Genomic DNA, 15,600 nt, shown 5'->3' on the forward strand with positions numbered 1-15,600 from the left:
TGGTTTTGGCACTCAGGGCAAAATGAAAAACTACCTCCCTGTGCACTATGGAGGGGATTTCAATTAATGGTGAATCCATTCGCCCGGGCAAATCAGCTCAGCAGATTGCGCGCTTAAAAGGAGCAGGATCTTGCACAAAAGAGTTCGCTACCCCGTAGGGTAGCGAGAACGTTTCAGCAAATCAGGCATTCGGCAGGCCAGGTAAAGGGTGAGAGACGGGCAGCCATTGTCTGTGTTACACGGCGCGGCAACAGCAATTCACACCTTTCACCTGCATTTAATTTCCCCCAATGTGTTCTTTATAGCTTGTTACAGTGGGTCAAAATTTAATGTCCTTTACAAATTATAACACACAGTAATGCCCTGCCTTTACACATTATGCCAAACAGTAATGCACTTTACACATTATGCCATGCAGTAATGCCCCTTACACATTATGCCATGCAGTAATGCCCCTACATATTATGCTCCCCCGTTCCCCTCCTGTCTCCCCTGCAGCCTCTTACCTAGAATCCGCTGTGTTCCTCTAGCAGCCTCTGAGCTCTAACATGTATCAGCAGGTGTGGATTTGGTGACCACGCCTGCATCAGCAGGCAGCCACACCTGGACTGCAGCCCGTGCAAAATAGCACCACCGTCATTTAAATCTGGTGCCTTTGGTGATTGGCTGCTAGTTGCCTATTTGAATGACAGCACTTTCTCTCTCAAGGGCTGCAGGGCAGCTGTCAGGGATTGGCCACAGCATATCCCCAGGGACCCGGCAATTTTTTTAAGATTAGTCCCCGGTCCTCAATGCCGAATAAAATATGGGCTATAGTGTATAATTGCGGTAACTGCAGTAGTACCCGCAAATCATAGGTTGCCACACAGTAAGTGCCCCCATTTCATAGTATGCCACACATTAGTATTCTCAATTCATAGTATGGCACAATAATACCCCCAAATCATACTGTACCACACAGTAGTACCCCCAAATTATACTATGCCACAGAGTAGTACCCCTGATTTATAGACTGGTAATTGATTCCTTTCACCACTAATACAATCACCTATGCTTGTTTTCCTGCTACTTGTAATGAAAGCAATCATTGCTGGTCTGACAATAGATATAGTCACACAAGAAATGTTGGAGGCGCATACCATCCTCTCCCACCTATCGTTTCTCACAAGGCATTGCCTCTGCAGGGGAAAAGGGCGATGGGTACTGCTGTAGTAATTATGGGGACCACTGCCTTGTCACACTGCCAGCCCCATTTACTATGCAGGAGCGCCGAAGGCAAAACCCTGCTGATTGGGATCCTTAAATACAGCAAGGATACCTACCGAAACCTATGACCCCTCCGGGAGCTACGCTGGCTCCTGCTGCTTCCCCGCCCCATCCTACTCTTATTGGTCCGGAGCGGTGACAAAGCAGTGTGAGCACAGTGAGTCGGAAAGTAACATCTGGCAGGATGTCCAGCAGCAGACACTCCACCAGGTACCCTGCCTTGTCCAGTGATGCCCCCCTTTACAGGAACTGCCCTTTGGCCCCGGGGAACGTGCCCCGCTTGCCCCTAGTTATGCCCCTGTAATAGACGTCCACGCGGACGAAGCTGCCGGCAAACGCTAGTATTGTATAACTTTCAACGTTACCACTGGAGGGCAGTCATTATATATGAAACCATCTGCAGTTCACTGGCTGACTACAAGATGGCAGTGATAAAATACATAATATTAGGATAAAATTATTATATAGTGTAACTTTAAAATTTACCATTGGAGGGCAGTCATTACATATGAAACCATCTGCATTTCACAGATTTATAAAATGGCAGCGGGAGATTATACAATGATATGAGTAAATGTATTATATGTCATATTCATTATGGACGGACCTCTATAATTAACATTCTAACTCGCGCCGAGCGCTGGGACAAATTATCATTGCTTCGGCACGGAGGCAGCTGTTTGGAAAATCAACTGTCTCCCCGAATGTTTTCACTGCTACATAGTACTATCGAGTCTGACTTGGCAGTTCTAGTGCGCTTGCATGAGGTAGAGTTCACATAGGTGCACAAAGCCCTGGCGAAAAAAAGCCGGAAAGGAGCGGAGGGATCCGAAAGGATCCCTTATAGCAACCTGGGTCTCCAGAGCGGGTGTGCGGGAGCAAATGCCATATGAAGATGGCAGAAGCTCCCACAGCCATGCTCCAAAAATATTGTATTTTTGGAATTTGAGGAATTTAGGTCCCCATACTAGTGTATGGAGACAGCAGGGCACATCTCTAGTGAAAGGTAAGCAGGAGATATCTGTGATACCTCCTGCATAACCTTTATGACGAATGCCCCCAAAACTTAGGGGCCTATTTATCAATGAGTTTTATCATACGCAACGAGTGGTAAAAAACGTTGTGTATGATAAATGGTGCTCCAGCCAATCAGCTCCCAACTGTCATTTTTCAAACAGATGACAGGTGCTGATTAGCTGGAGCACCATTATCATACGCAACAAGTTTTATCACTCGTTGCATATTATAAAACTCATTGATAAATTATCCCTTAAATTTCTGAAAAGTAGGTGAAAATGTTCATTTTCACCTGCTTTTGTAGAAATTAAGTGATGATGACCAGATCCACTATATATGGTAACTCTCAAATTTACCACTGGAGAGCAGTAATTACACATGAAACCATCTGCAGTTCATTAGCTCACCACAAGATGGCAGTAAGAGAATGCAATGATCAGGATAAAAGTATTATCTAATTTATCTCTCAAACTGACCACTGGAGAGCAGTGATGATTTATGTCATTAGCTGCAATTCTCAGACTGACCACAAGATGTCATAGCTGAAAATACAAAATTATATAAAAGTATTATATTCGATTATTCTCAAACTTCATTTCATAGGGCGCACCATCATTGTTTGGCCACAAGATGGCAGTAGAAGAGAAGGATCCTGGTAAAGTTTCTATATTCTGTCATTCTCATATAAACCACTTGATGGTAGCACTAGAATATAGTAATCACCCTTCGTCACAGTAGGCTGATCCTGCAATGCATTCTGGGAGTTGGAGTTCGAACTCCCGGACAATACTCAATGAGTAATAGAGTTCCAGACTACAATTCCAATAATACATCACGGCTGCCCTCACCGTGGTTTGTAACTAACCCGACTCCCAAAGGAAAATGATGATTGAGGCTTGGAACGCACAAGCCGGAAGTAATGTGTGTAACATCTCTTTCGGATGAGAGGGGAAGAGGAGTAAACAGGAGACATTATTGTAACTGGTAATAATAGTTATTATAGTACAGGTGGAGCAGTCTCTGGTGTACTTTATTATAGTTGTCATGAAACAGACCCTGCTCTGTTGTTATAGTACAGTTGGAGCAGTCTCTGGTGTACTTTACTATAGTTGCGCTGAAGCAGACCCTGCTCTGTTGTTATAGTACAGGTGGAGCAGATTCCTATGCCCTGCTTTGCAGGTGGAGCAGACTCTAGTGCCCTGTCCTGTTGTAATACAGGTGGAGCAGACTCTGGTGTCCTGTTATTGTGTGTGTGTCAGTTTCCTATAAGGTGTGAGGACATCACTGTCTATTTCTCCATGGAGGAGTGGGAGTAAATAGAAGGACACAGTGGTCTGTACAAGGACGTGATGATGGAGAATCACCGGCCCCTCACATCACTGGGTAAGAGGAGACTGTCATGTACTGTAATGGGGAGAGCAGCTATGGGGCCACCTAGATACACATCATCTGATAATCACATATATACAGTGTAATCAGTCACTGTGTGTCTCCTACAGATGGGGCCACCTAGATACACATCATCTGATAATCACATATATACAGTGTAATCAGTCACTGTGTGTCTCCTACAGATGGAGCCAGTAACAGGAATACCCCAGAGAGATGTCCCCGTCCTCTTTATTCCCAGGATGATACAGAGGAGAATCACAGTGTCCCACAGGAGGATCAGGTAGGTGGAAACACCAATATATCAGTGATTTCTCATTGTATGGTCTGTAGTGAGGTTGTATCAGTGATATAACCTGACTTTCTTTTATTTAATCTCAGTTTATTAAATCTGACATTATCAAATGTTATTTTCATTGTTTCTGAATTAATTTGGGTTAAGCCCTGATTGATATAACATTACAGTATAGGAGGGTAATTAAATATCGGCTGAATATTATACATAATATACCTGTAGTGTTTATACATAAATAAATATGTCCCACGTTCTCTCTCGCTCCTATGCAGCAGGATAACATGTTAGGTGGAAGGAGCTTCTCTGTGTAAGCAGGCAGAGACTGAGTGACAGCCTGGCAGACTTGCTGTACAGAAGCACTATGCAGATTGGGTAATTCATACACAGGACAGTGAGGTCACAGCAACTCAGTGTGAGCTTTGTACCTTTATCAGCTTCCATCAGGACACTGACAATGTGGGAGGAGCTGCAGGTGTCTGTATAGGGGGAAAGGTGATACCTGTGTAATAGAGCTACAGTGTAATGTCAGGGTATCACTGAGCTGTGAATTCTGCCTTCCCTTTCCATCATGTATCATATCACTTGTTATTCCCTCCAGCATAATGCATATTATTACAATACAGATTTATTTCACTGTTACTAATGTATAAGGGACACACAGCAAATCTGATATATGGTCTGATCAGGAAGGTATAATATAACAGCCATAAAGGGGTTTTGTCTCATTAAATTAAATCAGACTTTATTAAACTAAGCTGCATACACGCGTAAAGATTTTCTGTCCAACCATCCTACTAGTTGATTGGTTGGAATGAAAATCTGGTAAGGTATGAAAGCAAATGATAATCAGCAATTTGTTCCCAAATGCCGGAAAATGGGCAAAAACTGTTGTATTTAACAAACTTGTCTGAACGACCATTTTCATTTGTTTTCTGGCATTTAGAAGCAACTTGCTGATCATCAGTTACTCCCATACGTTACCAGATTTTCATTCCAACCAATCAACTAGTTGGATGGTTGGACAGAAAATCTTTACGTGTGTATGCAGCTTTACTACTGATCTTAAAGTAGAAGATATAAGAGAGGAGGAGGAGACGGTACTCAGTCCTGCTCTGTCCTGTCAGTTCCTCAGTGCAGTATGGTCATTACCTTGTGTAATGCTTATTACTTACCCCCTAACCCCCAGATACCAGAGGGACTCCGCAATGTATCATCTGTACAGCAGCTGTGTGGGTCTGATATTATTATACACTGATATTCTTCCTGTATGGTCTCTGGGCCTGATTCAGACCCTTTCGCAAGCGCTCGCAACGGTGTCGATGGTGGGCCAGTGCGCACGACGGAGCCGGCTCCGTAATGCGCATGCGCGAGACCCGGCTAGCAACGGGCAATCCGTCGCTCCGGGTCTCGCCTCGCACCAAAGGGGCGAGCTGTCGATGTTGAGTGACAGCTCGCCCCCTTTGGTGGGCAGGCCGGGGGGGTGGCTGCCCAAACGGAGGCGTTCCCATGAGAACGCCTGCCATTTAGGGGCGGCCCCACTGACATCACGAGTGATGTCAGTGGAGAGATTTCAGCTCTGTTAGAGCCGAAATCTCTCTGGGGCTTGCGGCCACGAGACCCTACCAAAAGGGTCTCGTCGCAAGCCCGATGGTCGCGATGGTCTTTGCCATCGCGACCATCAACCTGGCCGCTCGCTATAGCTGTGGGTGGTCACCCACAGCTATGCGAGCGGCCAGGAGGCCGCACAAAAAAAAAAAAAAACGCCCTGATTCAGAGCGAGCGCTCTTTCAGAGCGTCCGGCTCTGAATCAGGGCCTCTGTTCTGTAACTCAGGATTCCTTACATTGTGATATTTACTATTCTAGGGGAAAAATATAATTATTATTAAAGTAGAAGATATAAAAGAGGAAGAAGAGACGTATGTGATGGGCGATCAGCAGTGTAAGGAGGAGGAAATCCCTACAGCTATCAGCACAGGTGAGTAATAATCACTAAGTACAGAACAGTCACATATTCTCCTTGTTCTGTCACTACAGCACTCTCTTATCCTACACCTTCCTCTGTCACTACAGCAATCTCTTATCCTACACCCTCCTCTGTCACTACAGCACTCTCTTATCCTACACCCTCCTCTGTCACTACAGCACTCTCTTATCCTACACCCTCCTCTGTCACTACAGCCATCTCTTATTCTACATCCTCCTCTGTCACTACAGCAATGTCTTATCCTACACCCTCCTCTGTCACTACAGCAATCTCTTATCCTACACCCTCCTCTGTCACTACAGCACTCTCTTATCCTACACCCTCCTCTGTCACTACAGCACTCTCTTATCCTACACCCTTCTCTGTCACTACAGCAATCTCTTATCCTACACCCTCCTCTGTCACTACAGCAATCTTTTATCCTACACCCTCCTCTGTCACTACAGCAATCTCTTATCCTACACCCTCCTCTGTCACTACAGCACTCTCTTATCCTACACCTTCCTCTGTCACTACAGCCATCTCTTATCCTACACCCTCCTCTGTCACTACAGCAATCTCTTATCCTACACCCTCCACTGTCACTACAGCCATCTCTTATCCTACACCCTCCTCTGTCACTACAGCAATCTCTTATCCTACACCCTCCACTGTCACTACAGCCATCTCTTATCCTACACCCTCCACTGTCTCTACAGCCATCTCTTATCCTACACCCTCCACTGTCACTACAGCCATCTCTTATCCTACACCCTCCTCTGTCACTACAGCAATCTCTTATCCTACACCCTCCTCTGTCACTACAGCCATCTCTTATCCTACACCCTCTTCTGTCACTACAGCCATCTCTTATCCTACACCCTCCTCTGTCACTACAGCAATCTCTTATCCTACACCCTCCTCTGTCACTACAGCCATCTCTTATCCTACACCCTCCTCTGTCACTACAGCCATCTCTTATCCTACACCCTCCTCTGTCACTACAGCCATCTGTTATCCTACACACTCCTCTGTCACTACAGCCATCTCTTATCCTACACCCTCCTCTGTCACTACAGCAATCTCTTATCCTACACCCTCCTCTGTCACTACAGCAATCTCTTATCCTACAACCTCCTCTGTCACTACAGCCATCTCTTATCCTACACCCTCCTCTGTCACTACAGCAATCTCTTATCCTACACCCTCCTCTGTCACTACTGCATTCTCTTATCCTACACCCTCCTCTGTCACTACAGCAATCTCTTATCCTACACCATCCTCTGTCACTACAGCAATCTCTTATCCTACACCATCCACTGTCACTACAGCCATCTCTTATCCTACATCCTCCTCTGTCACTACAGCAATCTCTTATCCTACACCCTCCTCTGTCACTACAGCAATCTCTTATCCTACACCTTCCTCTGTCACTACAGCCATCTCTTATCCTACACCATCCTCTGTCACTACAGCAATCTCTTATCCTACACCCTCCTCTGTCACTACAGCAATCTCTTATCCTACACCCTCCTCTGCCACTACAGCAATCTCTTATCCTACACCCTCCTCTGTCACTACAGCAATCTCTTATCCTACACCCTCCTCTGCCACTACAGCAATCTCTTATCCTACACCCTCCTCTGTCATTACAGCAATCTCTTATCCTACACCCTCCTCTGTCAGTACAGCACTCTCTTATCCTACACCCTCCTCTGCCACTACAGCAATCTCTTATCCTACACCCTCCTCTATCACTACAGCAATCTCTTATCCTAGACCCTCCTCTGTCACTACAGCTATCTCTTATCCTACACCCTCCTCTGTCACTACAGCAATCTCTTATCCTACACCCTCCTCTGTCACTACAGCCATCTCTTATCCTACACCCTCCTCTGTCACTACAGCCATCTCTTATCCTACACCCTCCTCTGTCACTACAGCAATCTCTTATCCTACACCCTCCTCTGTCACTACAGCAATCTCTTATCCTACACTCTCCTCTGTCACTACAACAATCTCTTATCCTACACCCTCCTCTGTCACTACGGCAATCTCTTCTCCTACAGACTAATGAGGGAAAGTATCTGTCCAGTGGGGAAGTCGGGATCCATCAACCGCTCATATCATGTCACTGTGTGTTACCAGCCCAGAGATCTGACCAGTCTCCTCCCCACACTCTCTGGTGTATTTCATACATCAGGATCTATCAGCCCGTATTAGGCTCCTGCTTTCCTTAACACAACATGTCACTGGGGGCGCTGTTTAGTCCAAATAAGATTTCTTCTCGCACCCTCCTGAGGGTGCGAGGGCAAATCCGACGAAAATCCGACCAAAGTGCCAGCCACGAGGCTATTTTCTGGCTTAGCGTGGCGCTAACAGCCTCGCGGCCTGCACTTTAGTTGGAGCGTGCCGGTTCTTACGACTAAACACCCAGTTAAACATTGCGGTGAATTGAATAACTCCAGAAGTTCCCTCCCGGGGCTGTTCAGCATTGGTTTGAATTGAATCGCGGCCACTGTGTCTTTACAGTTCCAGATCTGACCAGTCTCCTCCACACACTGTCTAGTGTATCTCATACATCAGGAGCCATCTGCCCCTATTATACTCCTGCTCTCCCCCTCAGATCATGTCACTGTGTGTTACCAGCGCAGAGATCTGACCAGTCTCCTCCCCACACTCTCTGGTGTATCTCATACATCAGGAGCCATCAGCCCCTATTATACTCCTGCTTTCCCCCTCAGATCATGTCACTGTGTGTTACCAGCCCAGAGATCTGACCAGTCTCCTCCCCACACTCTGTGGTGTATCTCATACATCAGGAGCTATCAGCCCGTATTATACTCCTGCTCTCCTCCTCTCCTGTCATTGCATCCATGTCCCTGATGTCCACACCCAACTGGATCCCTATGGAGATAGCGGTACGGTAGCCACCACAAACAAAGAGGACTGACGAGCGGCCGGTGGGACAACAGAGCAGAATGTGTCACCTAAACCGGACACCAGCAATGTGGCCTACAGCAAGAGAGCATATCTGTGGCCCGAATCCAAATGGCTAGAACGTCCTCCTCCCCGGAGAAGTCTGAGTGGAAGAGGAGACCTAGGACATCGCCCACTAGGCCGAGGAAGAAAGAAGTATAGCTGGTGTATGCTTAGGGTCACCCTAAAGTCTAGACCAAGTATGGGGAACCTCAGGCCCGGGGGCCGTTTAAGGCCACGGAGTCATTTTTGTCTGGCCCTCTGAGCTTTTCTCTGCTAGCCTCATCTGGCTAGCAGGGTACCTAGAATGGCACCCTGCAGCCAGAATCTATACAGCAGTATCGCCAGGAGCATCCTTAGGAAGCTTCAGACGGTCACACCGCTGTCCTTACAGCTACCCCGAGCATCCTCGCGATGCTCCGAGGATTGCTGTAATCAGCAGTGTTTATGGCCCCGCCCCCTGTGACATCACATGCAGGGGGCGTGGCCTGCACCAGGCCCACGAATAATGTTATATATATCAAAATGGCCCTCAGCAGAAAAAAAGTTCCCCACTCCTGGTCTAGACGATAGCTCTCACAGTGGGTTACACTGCCCACTAAAAATAGCAACCACAGAGAAGAGGAGTGTGGAGCTGGAGTGCTGTTAATAATTTAGAAAATGTATTACTAGACAGGAAGATGTGAAGAACAAGTATCAATATACAATAAAACACATTTTTCACTTGATGAAACAAATGATATCTAATAAAAAAAAATAAAAAATCACAGGACACTACTTGAATGGCTAATATTGCGCTCTTATACACAATAAACTGCAACACTGATAATCAGTATGGCATCTATTGTATCCAATAGGAAGATGGAAAAATATTGCCTAGCATTCACATTAACTTTAAGAGGTTATCCAATATACAGTGCCCTGTGGCAGCGGAATGTATGAGAACTCTGTGAGGTAATCCACATGTATGCTGTCAAGGTTCTAGTCCCGGTATGTAAATGACAGAGCCCGTAATTTAGAGGAACTCACCCGTAGATGTTGTTAATCCTAAGAGTAATAATGTATAATGTAGTCAGTAGCTCCTATCCAGGGAAGCCGAGCAGAGCTGGTATACGTGGTGCTGGGTAGGGGGAGTGCTAATACTCCTGGCCGATCACTGTAACACACACCGACAGCGAGCTCCCTTGCATACAGTATCAGGGCCGAGTGCGGCTGTCATATGGAGCTTATATACCGGAGGTGGTTATTGCAGTCCCATACCAAAATGCTTGTCAGCCGTGCATCGGCCGTGCAATCCTAGGGAGACAGTGACGGACTGGCCGCGGCTATAGAGAAATAAATGTATCTAAAAAAATCCAACTCAAACCTATTCCAGGGAAGTTTAGGAAGCAGCTTGGAGACAGTATGTCCAGGGTATCAAGCCTCACAAGGAAACTGGGAGCAGGTATACCTGGAGAAACGCGTCAAGGTTCAGATTTTATGGACACTGACCTCTATACCTACCGCACTTTGATCTTCAGATAACAACTATATCCAAATATTGCTGATCTCTACCCTACCCATATAGGAGCCTTGATACCCTGGACTTACTGTCTCCTAGTTCTCCACTCTCATCTTTTCAGAGGTGGATCCGAGAGTGTTAAAAACCCAACTTGAGCATTCAGCCTGTCTGCTGTTAGCTGACACAGCACAGGAGGAAATAGGTCACTGCCTGTTATAAGTTTTCCCAGAGACGAACAGCGACAACAACCAGAGGAGACTGTGAGGACTCTCCCAGAATGACCTCTTGGTCCATAGTATGGCTGATTAACACCGTCAGAGCTGGCCACTCACCCAAATGGATCCGCGACTAGAGCTGTATCACAGAAGGAGATTGGAACACAAACACATAGAGACTGTAGAGATCATGTCGCTTATGCCTGTGACCATCAATCAGACTATAAAACATGAAAGGAATGAAAAAGCAGAGGATCATTTACACCATAAGAGGCCCAGCATCTGTGATGTCAAGGATAGGGCTAGTGACTGTATTACCAGGCCAACTCCTCCACCCCTGCCACGTGCCCACTTGTGAAGTGCGGGAGCTTAGGCTGGTGTCGTTATGATCCGCACATTAGACATCCGGATCTAAGTAGCCATTCAAACAGAGAATCCAGGAAGAGGACAGTGCCTGCATAATCTAGCAAGCAAGTCACTGCACAAGACACACACCCTGGTGTCCTCCTAAGTCCACAGGTAAAAAAAACAAACCCTGGTAGCGGACAGTGACAACACAGGAGACCCAGCGAGCCAGTACTCCATAGAAGTACGGGGGAACACTCGCTACTCCACCAGTATGGCATGATGACGCATAACACATAACACAGAGCCTTTAGGGAGTAAGGTATTGATTAAAGTAACATCGAAAGTAACGGAACAGATTTGGTAGGAAGTCAGTAATCATTCACCATTATTAGAGTCCTAATAGTACTCATTCACCATTATTAGTGTATGGTGACAGTGATGACAGCCAGGTGGTCACTACTCACTGAAGAACCTGGTGACACAGCAGCAGCGCTAGTAAGTCACTGTCCAGCCCATATACATGGAGAGAGTATTGTGACCTAACGTGTGAGCTTATAACTCAGTGCCCAGTATATAAAATGGGTATCGTTACAGAACATGACAAGTTATTGGTACTTTCTAAATTGCATTATAACTAGCAAGATCGCAACAATAAGTAAATATATATATATATATATATATACAGTAATGTGCAAAAGTTTTAGGCAGGTGTGGAAAAAATGCTGCAAAGTAAGAATGCTTTCAATATGCAATAATGCAAAGTGAATGAACAGAAGAGAAATCTAAATCAAATCAATATTTGGTGTGACCACCCTTTGCCTTCACAACAGCATCAATTCTTCTAGGTACACTTGCACACAGTTTTTGAAGGAACTAGGCAGGGAGGTTGTTCCCTGCAGACACTCATTTGTTGTACCGCTCTCCAGCCCTTCGGCTCAGAACTGGCAGGAACCAGTGGCTCTGCAGCACAGCCGATGGCCCATATATATATATCTGCAGTTATATCGGCACATCATGCTGTGTGTATGGGAGGTCACCCAACCACCTGTACACTTGCTGCTGAGGCCGCCGGTGACTGACCGCTCAACTGGGTAAATTCCCCGCCCAGTGATTGGTAAGTGTCTATGCACTTGCACATTGTCAGATAGGATGGCGGATCGGCCGGAACGTCAATTCGTTGTCCTAGTGCAGTGGTGTCAAACTTGGGGCCTCTCCCGCTGCAGTGGAACTACACATCCCAGCATGCACTGCCACAGTTTTGCTATTAGGGCATGCTAAAACTGTGGAAGGGCATGCTGGGATATGTAGTCCCACAGCAGTTGGAGGGCCCGAGTTTGACACCACTGTTCTAGTGTCTACCTAGCTTAAGATTGCGGAGGGGTGTAACCAGTGGAGGCGGCATCAGCAGCAGACATGCTTAGTTTGCAGAAGTGCCTTCGCCACATCCCAAAGTATCTCAGTGTCCCCTAGACTGAATGATAGAGAAATAGAATATACTAATGATATATACACAATAAAAACATAATTAGTGTCACGGTGCTTGTTGGTTCCAGGGAAGAAACACTTGGCTGGGGTAGCTAACACAGGGCTTATGTAGAGTTGTTGCTCCTGCAATTGCGCGCAGGGAAAGCAATGTGTTTATTTGTGGAGTTGTACGCATCTCTGCGGCCGGACCACCATTATCAGTACGCTTGACTTCATAGTCGTTATTGTCAGGGCGCACTTACACTAGCCATATCCCTGGTGCAAAATATCCGCCTGATAACGCATTTCAGGGCCACCTAGATGCACATCATCTGATAATCACATATATACAGTGTAATCAGTCACTGTGTGTCTCCTACAGATGGAGCCAGTAACAGGAATACCCCAGAGAGATGTCCCCGTCCTCTATATTCCCAGGATGATACAGAGGAGAATCACAGTGTCCCACAGGAGGATCAGGTAGGTGGGATTGATGCCAAAAAGTGATCATTCTCTTTTATCAGTAGTGCTGATAAGCTGGCTGTTTTTTTATTACCCAGTTTAATTTTATTTATTTTTTTATTGAAAATGTTTTCCAATTGAACTATACAGTATAACAAATAATAATTTTCACACATCAAAATTGTAAAACATTCATCACAAATATAAATAACATTTGCAAATTGAAAAGCATAGCATAGAAAAAGAAAACACTAAATTTACAGCATATATAAACATATTATATAAGTATACGAAAAAAAAAATAAACAGTGCAGAATACAAGATATTTTACGCTAGAGCATTAACACTTAAATGTTAGGGCACATAATGTAGAAACCTCCGTTCCCAATACGCATTAGATAATCATATATAAACAGCATTGAGCAAGATCCAACTATAGTCTGACTCCCGATCAATAAACATAACATAAAATTTAGAGTCTAGGGGGTATATTTACTAAAGTGAGAGTTTTTAAAAATGGAGATGTTGCCCATAGCAACCAATCAGATTCTACCTATTATCTTCTAGAAGGTGCTAGTTATATGTTAAATAGAATCTGATTGGTTGCTATGGGCAACATCTCCACTTCTAAAATCTCTCACTTTAGCAAATTTACCCCTAGGTTACCCAGCTTCATTTCTGGTAGATGTTTATGTTGCAATCTGTTACACCTTGTAATGATGTGATTCTGAGTCAGGTGTAAATGATATTATATATCAAGTTAGTAGATACTTTCTATCAGTTACTGGATACTATGTATCCTTACATAAACAGATATCTGTTACTTTGCTGTGAAGTGACATCACAATCTATATTTTATATTTTGCTCTAATTTGATACAGTATCCGGTTACTTATTTTAAATAACAAAAATAAAAAGGTATACTTTAATCTCGCAAGATTACTTAAACAATAATAATATATGCACCTGTATGTGAATTAAGGGTATGTGCACTGAGTAAGAAACCCCTTCTCTTTCTTTCTAAACCCATAATATGTTACATTTTGATTAGAAGATATTTATTGTAGAACTGAGTTTTATATATTAAGATTTTTTTCCATGCTAGGCAGAGAACTAACCGTAATTACTTGTATCGCAGTTTCATCATCAAATGATGCATGTAATCAGCGCAGCACACACAAAATTTTATTTATTATATATTAAATACCTAGTTTTATAGTGATCACTAATCTTAGAAAAAACATACACGTTAAACTACAACATGAAAATATACATCACAGGATAAGGGAAACCATAATAAGTTAAGATAAAATAACAAATAATAAAAATAAAAAATAATGACAAATCACAAACATCATTTCTTACAAAGAATAAAGTAAACCTTAATAATAACACTACTGTACAAAATCATTCCTAAAAGACAAAACAGACTCTGAAGAATTGTTGTACAAAGCATACATAATATATAGAAATAACTATCTATTGGAAAATAATAATTGTGATAAAGACAGTCACATTGTTTTAACGTACTTTATTTCTCACCCTGTTTCCTACTTACATCACAATCTATATACAGGTTGAGTCTCCCATATCCAAAATGTTTGGGACCAGGGGTATTTTGGATAACGGAATATTCCGTATTTTGGAATATGTGCAAATCATAATGAAATATTTTGGGAATGGGACCCCAATATACACACAGAATGCATTTATGTGTTATATACACCTTATACACAGCCTGCAGGTAATTTTATACAATATTTTAAAAAAATGTTGTGGCTCAAGCAAAGTTTGTGTACAGAAATTAAATTCATTTATGTTTCATAAACACCTTATACACACAGCCTGAAGGTAATGTTATACAATATTTTTTAATAATTTGTGCCTTGGACAAAGTTTGTGTACATTGAACCATCAAAAATCAAAGGTTTTATTATCTGCCATGCCAAAATTATTTCGTATTTAGGAATATTTCATATTTTGGAATATTTGGATATGGGAGACTCAACCTGTAATATATTTTATATTTTATTCTAATATCATACAGTATCCTGTTGCTGATTTTAACTAACAAAAACAAAAGGTATATTTTATCATAAACAGTATTTATTAAAAATTTTCAGGGGAAACCGGTACAGAAAAAAAAGAATGGGTAGGGAAGGAAATAAGGAGAAGGGATGCAGAAAATCGAATACACACTATACAATACAAGAAATAATACACATTAATTAACAATTAAGGCCCGTATTCAATTTGTTTTCCAGTCGGAAAAGTATCGCGCGCGTGCACGCTTATCCTCGTATTCAATTTCCATGGACGCCATAACGGGACCCTGCGACTCTGGAAGTGTCGGAAAAAATGTGGCAATTTTCGGGAAATCATCCTTGGGCCCCCCTGAAGATGTCCAGACATGGGGGATCACTATGGGTACCCCCGTTTTTGTATGCTGAAGGGAAGTCGGGTTTTAAAATAGCCGCGGCAGGTGCATAAATGCGGCTTTGAAGAAGGTGATGCAGAAGAGCATTTAGAAAACTTTTTTTGGGGAAAAATAACTATGCCCATCAAATTTGGGGTACAAGAAAATGGGTGCAAGCATGTTTTTAAGTCCCTAAAATGATCTTAAAAAATTCTTCAAAAATGCACCTGCCGCTACTCCCCGCAATGAAGAAAACACCTGCCGCATACTTTGGAAGCCCTCTG

At 43.8% G+C, this 15,600-nt stretch overlaps 1 long non-coding RNA gene and 1 pseudogene across 2 annotated transcripts in view; both read left to right on the top strand.

Annotated features, from left to right (window-relative positions):
- LOC148500808 (uncharacterized) overlaps nt 1–15,600 on the top strand; it is a 59,319-nt pseudogene that overhangs the window by 23,610 nt on the left and 20,109 nt on the right. The gene's annotated exons all lie outside the window — the stretch shown is intronic.
- LOC148500809 (uncharacterized) lies at nt 3,194–8,183 on the top strand. The gene is made up of 4 exons (XR_015870123.1): nt 3,194–3,666; nt 3,858–3,955; nt 5,832–5,943; nt 8,001–8,183. It is a non-coding gene; the product is annotated as an uncharacterized LOC148500809 (long non-coding RNA).

Source organism: Taudactylus pleione, unplaced genomic scaffold (genome assembly GCF_031769625.1).
Source record: "Taudactylus pleione unplaced genomic scaffold, aTauple2 ptg000547l, whole genome shotgun sequence".
NCBI classification, from domain to species: Eukaryota; Metazoa; Chordata; class Amphibia; order Anura; family Myobatrachidae; genus Taudactylus; species Taudactylus pleione.